Source organism: Dermacentor silvarum, chromosome 8 (genome assembly GCF_013339745.2).
Source record: "Dermacentor silvarum isolate Dsil-2018 chromosome 8, BIME_Dsil_1.4, whole genome shotgun sequence".
Lineage (NCBI taxonomy): Eukaryota > Metazoa > Arthropoda > Arachnida > Ixodida > Ixodidae > Dermacentor > Dermacentor silvarum.
Window position 1 is genome coordinate 183,422,807 of NC_051161.1, and position 8,176 is coordinate 183,430,982.

The following is an 8,176-nucleotide window of genomic DNA, read 5'->3' on the forward strand; positions in this document are numbered from 1 at the left end:
CCAATAATTAAGTATGTTGGGGTTTTACGAGCCAAAAAAACCAGTTCTGATTATGAGGCATTGCCGGTAGTGGGGGGACTCCGGAAATTTGGACCACCTGGGGTTCTTAACGTGAAACCAATTATGTTACACGGGTGTTTTCGCATTTCGCCCCCATCGAAATGCGGCCGCCGTGGCCGGGATTCGATCCCGCGACCTCGTGCTCAGAGCCCAACACCATAGCCACTGGGCAACCACGGCGGGGGTAATACAAAATACAAGTGATATGAACAGATGGTGATTCAGATCCAAAGGAAACACGGGCTTATGAGAAATGCCGTAATGGAGTGCTTTGGATTAATTCTGACCAGCTGGGGTTCTTCAATGCACAACCAAAATGTGGCATGCAAATGTGTTTTTGCATTCCACTCTCATTGAAGGGAAGCCACCATGGCTGGGGATCGACTCCGCAACCCAACGCCAGCAACAGGATGCAACAGCCACTGAGCCATGCCAGTGGATAGAAAATGTGGACACGTGTACTTGATTATCTTTTTCCTGTGACCGCTTTCACCGGCTACCCAGTGTAAACGTTATCGCTAGGCACAAGACGCGCCTGCATGCATCTGAACATTCTCGATTGTTGTAGCCGATTCTACCTGTTGTTTGTGTTGTCGCTGAACCTACTATAATCAGATTGCATGCTCAACATGAACGGTGTTGTACATTCTAGAACTTGTACGAGTGCCAGGGATTATGCTCGAACGTTCAATGAGTCAAGTATAAATAGCCGACGCATCTGAGCCACAGATCATATTTCGACGATCACAAGTGTGCTCGCCGCTCTCATTGACTGAGTGTTACTTGTTTTGCTGGGCACAGGTTCACCCAATAAACAGTTAGTTTCTTGACATGCCTAGTGCCACTGTGATTGTTCACCATCGCAAAGTGACAATATACCTAACTGCATGAAATTGTAAAAGCTTCCAGCATGGTAAATAATTACTCAAAACTAGAAGGGCTCCTGTAATGTTGCTCTTTGGGACAACAGAAATTTGCAGAGCAAAGCAAGAACATGATTCCAAATGCTGCAAGCCAGTACTCAAGAGAAACAGCATGGTCATGTTGTAGCACATGTAACGTCTGTCCGTATGAAAGTAAGCATCAAAGAAGAAAGTCAGCCAGAGACTTCTCCTACACACACTTCACTTTTAATCTGAATGATAAGACCATGACCATGGGTGCAATAAATGACTATTTGGGGTTCAAAAGGTGCCTGTAACATTGCTGTTTGAGCGAACACTCACTGTGCAAATCTGCCGACCCACAAAACAAAGGGTGCATGAATTATAACCACACTCCTGGACAGAGGCAGGATTTTTACCTCGTAGTGCACATATTTACAGCTGTCCATGTGAAAGCACGTGTTGAGGAAGGAACAGTCGCCCAGGGACTCGTCTGTGTGCTTCTGGATGATCTTGTTGAAGTGTAGCTTGTTACAAGCTGTCCCAGTACTGGAGCTGCGGCTGCACTCCCTGCTTGGTGCCATGTGGGCAAAACTCTTGCACCTGGCCGAGAAAGGCAAGAAGGACAGGTCAGCCACGCACTCCTTCAGCAATGACACAACAACTGCAGTTAGCCCAGAGGGGGTCTGGACTGTCCCACTTGATTTCCAATAACAATTGGGCGACCACAAGACCGTGTGCTAGTAAAGAACGACACACTCCAATGAAAAGAAGAAATGTTTTACACATAAAAAGAAAATGTTGTCATCCCACTGAAAGTAGCATAGGAACACACATGCATTCCACAGAAACAAAGATCACAGTTAAGGAAAAACTTCTTCCTGGTCCGTGATTTGAAGCCTGCACCACTACGTCACTGGGCAGTTGCTCTACCAAATGAGGTCCCAATTATAGGCTAGAAGACGGTAGGACAAGACCGATTTATGCGACAACTCAAAGAGTGGGGTTTGGGTTTCCTCATAGCTTCATGCTACCTTCAGGTGCATGCAAACTTCCCTTTCCAGAAACTCTTTCTACCTAGCTTTTTAAAATGCTTTAAGTATCCTGCTGCCAACAGTATAGATTAAAGAAAAAACATGGGTAAATCATACTCCAAGTGACAATAAGAGAAGCAGGAGAGATCATATAATGCACAGAGAAGATACCAGTGGTCTATTAGGTAGCTTAAAATTGGTGCAACTGAAGGCAGCAGAGAATCAGATGGAGCAATAACAATAGGAAACTTGCAGGGCATAGGTTCAAGTCGCCTGACACAAGACCGGGGACTGGACATGGATGGGACGGGCCTTCATCCTGCAGTGGACATACATTATACTGGTGCTGCTGCTGCTGATAATGAAACACCATACTTTTTGTTCATTCAATTATCGGTCTGTTTTTTTTTTTTTTTTCAGTGGCGCTCCTCCACCAAGGGGCAGCAGTTCTCAACTTCCTAAATCTCACAGCCTCTAAAGCCTACTGATAATATGGCACCAGTTGAACCCAGTTTCATTTACAGGCATAAAGCGTACACGCAAACCGAATCAAGCTAGGACCTTATTAACTAGCAATGTCTATCAATCTACAGCAGCAGGATTAATGTTTATGCACTTGGTTGGTCACTTGCCGAATGATAAATGAGAAACATGGTGTAACTTCTGCTAATGATATGATCCAGCAGTGTGGAGCATGCAGCCTCACATAAACAGGTCACATGTCACTGGAAATGCCTTAACATGTACTTTGCTCACTTCTTCAATAGACTACATAATCAATGACACGCTTCTGCCGCAGTCCTTACAGACATCCGTCAACTACTCCAAAGGACCTCTGGGGCTCTTTTAAATGCATTTTTCTTCTGAGATGCAAATTCTTTGAGATTTGCATCTTTTGAAGACATTATTAGGTGAGAGTGTTTGCACATGACTTGTTTTTCGTGCTTTCTCTATGTTCGTGTAGTGCTTACACACTGCTAAGAATGTTCAACTCACCCAGTTGTCTGATCTGGTACATCTTACCATTTTTATGCCACATTGTATTTTTCTTCATAATGCTCATCTGCACTGTTTGCTAAAGTGCGGTGAAATTTTTGAAAGTGGAACTAAACAAACCTGTGCGCCACCTTGCGAGCGAAACGTTCAACGAGAGAACGCTCCTTGGCAGTTGGTTTGCTCAAGAGCTCTAGGATTCCTCGCCCAACTGCTTGGTCTCTTTCTCCCGCGCGGATGGAAGTGAAAGCAGCGACTCAATCGGGTCAGGCGCAGAACGCTTCTGTCCTCGCTTCCCCGCATCTCGTCGCATCCCCCTGTTGTAAAAAAAAAAAAAAAATTATTAAATTCCGGGTTTTACATGCCAAAACCACAGTATGATATGAGGCATGCCGCAGTAGGGGGTTCCGGATTAATTATGACCACCCGGGGTTTTTTAACGTGTACCTAGATCTAAGCGCACAAGCGTTTTGACATTTCACGCCCATTGAAATGAGGCCATGAACTGAACCTGCCACCTTGTGCTTAGCAGCGCAACGTTACGGCTGCTAAGCCACTGTGGCGGGTCATCCGCCTGTTGTCATCAAGAAGGAACGGGCAGCCCTTTGCATAATATGCAATTGCCTGGCTTTAGCCAGAGGAATCCAACAGCAAATAAAATGCCTAATAATTATAATAATGACACCAGGATGATGAGATGTTTATTTCTTCAGCGTTTTACTCAAAGCAATTTAAGAGTGGATGAATAAATACAAGACAGTGATAGAGTGTTTTGTTAATCAGGAAAATTCGACCTCAAGCCACCTCCTGAATTGTAATGACAATCTGAACAGAGTGCTGAAGGTGCACGTTGGACTGTAGGGGCTGGATGCGTGGGGGGGAGTTTAACTCGGCTCAGGGGAGGGGGGGGGGAGATTACAAAAACCCGACCCCCCCCCACCTTCCACGTGCGCCACTGGCAGTGCCAGTTAAATATGCAAACTGTGTTCAGGGTGCATCCAATGAAATGCCCACCCAAGTGCACATAAACAAATAAGCAGCTCACATGAAGACGGCCTAGGTAAGCATGAAAAATGAACGAAGTTCAATGTCTCAGACTTATATTTGTTGCTTCAAGTTAGCTTTGGGGCAAAGACTTCAGCCTTAGTTTTCTCTCTAGCTTCTGAAGGATATAAACATCCACACACTATTATTATGCACATATAACATGTGTATCTACCACGCGCCCATCCACTACGTATCAGCGTTATGCTTTTTTTTTCTGCACACAGCCCGAAAATGGAATACCCTTCCTTCATCGCCCTCATCACCGACACTTCCAGTTTCCAAAGCTGCTATTGAAGGCCATCTTTCAAGTCACGCCACCTAACCTGTCCGCCATTTTTCTATGTGCCCACCCCTCATATAATGTCCCGTTCTGGGGACCGTTGACGTATCATGAATAACGGATAAATAAATAAATAATAACACACACGAATATCTGTCACCACTGTTGTTACTTTTATCATAACACCCCACAACTTTTTCAGCTTTGATTTGTATTATAAAGGATGTTTCTTGACAGCAGAACAGACATACCAAGTGTCCGTTTTATAGCAACCTATCATTAGCAGTTGACATGAATACATGTGTGATAACTCATAAATATTTATCTTATATTCACGAACTTCTAGCATGTGTTGCAATTGCAGTATTAAAGCCAGCCAGTCTTTAGGACATGCCGGCATGCCCACTCAGTAGGAAACCTTAGGCTAGCAATTTTGAGATTGAATCAAATACTATTACTTGAACACTATTATATATTTAAGAACTATTATAAAAATATAAAATTTATGAACAGCAACTACTCGTTTGTTATTGAAAAAGTAGTGATATTCAAACGCCCTTAGTTCCATGATATAGAGATATGTATTACCAAATACTATACATATATATATATATTTTTTTTCAGAAAACAGAATCGTTTTTTATTATGCATAAGATATGGTAACTGTACATGGTATATATCCTCCTGAGCACCGAACCCCACACTATGGGATAAATCGCTCTTCAAAGTAGTTTTTATTGTTGTACTCTTATTTATGAACTTGAAAACCAATTTTAAAATTTAAATACCACTGTTAGATGCCAAAAACTTCGTCTACATATACGTAAAAAAATAACTATCTCCATCATCTTCTCCTGTTTGCTATGGTAAAAATGCATTTCATTACTTAAACGCAGAGATGAAGATGGAACCACGTGTAGTACATTGCCGTGTTGCTGCCGTGTTCAGTATTTTCACGCAATCTCAGTGATATCAAACACAACTCAAGGTTGCTTTCAGCTGTCTGGGACGACATAGAGGTCTACATCAATATAGCGTCAAATTTCTCGAAAGTGGATGACAAAAAAAGAGTAAACTACTTTTGTTATAGTTACACATGCACCGTACTTCATACCCAGAATGACTATTTTGCGTAATCACTTCCAAGTGAATTTCAAAAAAAAATGTTGAAGGCAATGTGCAATGTATTGCAAAGGGGTCTTAGGAGGATATACAGGAGGAGGTCCCATAGTCAAAGACTAAAGGAGGGACCTCCTGAAACATGTTATTTATTTATTAGTGCAGTGTATGAAAATAACAAGAAATAAGAATGTGTCAGCGCTACTTAATAAATACAGAATTACAAAAGTTGAAAAAAAAGCATGAAGGTTGTATTTAAACATGCTAATATTTCAGTGCTCCTTAAGGTTAGTCGGTAACAAATTCCAAGGTAGCGGAAACTTGCCGTAGTTATTCTTGGGCACAGGAAGCAAATAGTTATTATTAGAAGCAAATCGTGTGGCCCTAAAATGAGGAAGCTGGTTTTCCTTATTTAGCTTAAGATGAAGTTTTCCATCGAAAAATTGTGCATCAGAATACCTAGTGAGTATTTGTGAAGGTTTTGACCGGATAATATATTGTGTATGTAGAAGTGTATCAGTGAGAAAACTAGAATACTCACATTTTGGTTATGCAAATGTTTTGAACATTGGCAGACCCTTAGTTCCAAGATGTCCCTCCCCAAACTTCTGGAGAAATGCACTGATGTTCCATGCATAATTTTCACACAAAGCACTCCTAAACAGTGCAGGACAAAACTGTGAAAAACCGATATATTGTGCGCCAGATTTGAAAGATGAATATCTACCGACAAGCTGGTAATAGCTTTATGATTTTTACCAAAAACACGCTTAAAATTTCACAAATGTGGCATTTGAAATTTACAGTTTATTTCAACATCAGCAAGTTAATTTTCATAACAGAATAGTTATAATTAGTAGTTACCGCATATATGATGCCTGCCACGACTAATATTTTGTTGCCAAAGAAAAAAACTCAATTGCATTGTCTTCAAGAAAAAGAACCATTTTCATTGAAACAGCTTTCTATATCTGCTAAGGAGCATCCCAATTTGCAAGGCTGGCTTGCAAGCTCTACTGTTCAGAAAGTGAAGCTTTTCACTCTTATCTTCCAAGAAAGAGCTGTTAATCACCTGTGCATCAACAAAGGCTTGTAGACGGGTGTGCTCAGCTGAGGTGACTTGGAGGAAGGGGGTCCCTTCAGCCGTGACGTCCTCACCAAGTGCGATAAGTTCTTGTGCAGCCAACTTGTGCAACAAGTCCTCAAGAGAACTGTGGTCAATATCCCGGCCTAGTGACCGGCTCACAATGGCCTGCAGTCGGCGCGAGTCTGCTGGCAAGTCCAGTGCAACATCAAGAAGACAGCGCAACAAGCGGCGCTCCACCTGTGTTACCAAGAAACCAAGAAAGAACCAAAGAAACCGACTAATGAACATAAATATTGACAAAAGTTTTTGATATACATATTAAATCTAATACGGTGAGAGACTGCTTCAATGAACAATTGTTGCTTTGTCCCCATTCGCGCGTTGGCTTTTCCCCTGAAAAACATGGAAAATTATCAAGTTACATTAAAAAGTGGTTAGCCAGTTTCTGAACAAGTACTTGTAAGCATGTAAGCAAGTAAGCATGGATGGCACTAAGAACGAATTTGCCTTCAGCGCGGTAATGTGAGCAGTTTATTGTAGTAAAAAAGTGGTTAAGTAGATTACTTTAAAATCTTGTCAGTATATAAGCACACTTTATTGGAATGTTGAGGTTGGTCTGTACCTTTCACGCCATCAACAAGGTCGCCTATTTGGAGTCCAGCTCAGATGCCTCACCTATTTGGAACAAAACCTCTTCTTCTGCTGCGACTCCACCGCAAATTGATGATGCGGACCAGGCAGCTGAAACTTCACAAACATGACCACCGGGTTTGGAAGACGGAAATCCCCTACTCACCTCGTCTACATCAGCGGGGGCCGGAGAGTCTGTGCTAGGGCACTGGGCCACCGGTCGCCTGGTGGCCTGGTTGTGGAGATCCCACGGATTGGTTTATTGCAGAGCTCAGCGCTCCGCTACTGTCTTCGCCGGTACTTGTGACAGGCTCCGTTGAGATGGCCTGTACTATCTCTTGGCGCTCTTTCTTGCGACGCTGAAGACGTTCACGCAGGCTCGACTGCCGCGATTTGAACTCTTGCATATCCTTCCAGGCGTCCGACATGATTACGCCGTCAACGACGCACTTGTTAACGTGCACAGAAAGCTACGGGGAAAAGTGAAAGTAAGCGCCGGCAACCGCTCGGCTGAAGACTTCGCTTCCCTCCGTTTATAAGAACACCTTAAGCAAGTCCGTTTTATTTGTCCAACAAGGTTTGGAGGGAATGCTTACCTCCACAAAGAGTGGCTGAGAATTATAACTGACTGTAGAACTAGTAGCACAGAACACCTATCAAGTAGTATCATAGGTAGTACCGTAGTAAGTCACATCAGTCGTAAAATTAGACAATTGATACAAGCCGCCATGTTCACCACAGCTTTATAGAATAACGATGATGATGATACCAAAAGTGTGGAGACAGAAAAATGTACAATATAAGCTCAAAATTACAATGTAAAGTCTAATGTTTCCCTTTTTTAAGACACGTAAGTGGTAATCAAAAAAATAAAACTGCGCAAAATGGCATTGCATACCGTGAATTTGGAGACCACGTGAACTGCGGCGCGCAGCTTCGAAAGCACGGAGGAAGGAACCAAAGGAACCTACGAAGGCGTGGACGTTACGCGAACAGTGTAATACCATTTTTCGACTGATACAGTCAGCTTTGCGTCTACAAC

General features: G+C 42.7%; 1 pseudogene; it reads right to left on the reverse strand.

The window, feature by feature from the left end:
- Nucleotides 1-1,244: 1,244 nt before the first annotated feature.
- Nucleotides 1,245-7,904, reverse strand: LOC119462619 (N6-adenosine-methyltransferase subunit METTL3-like; annotated as a pseudogene).
- Nucleotides 7,905-8,176: the final 272 nt, after the last annotated feature.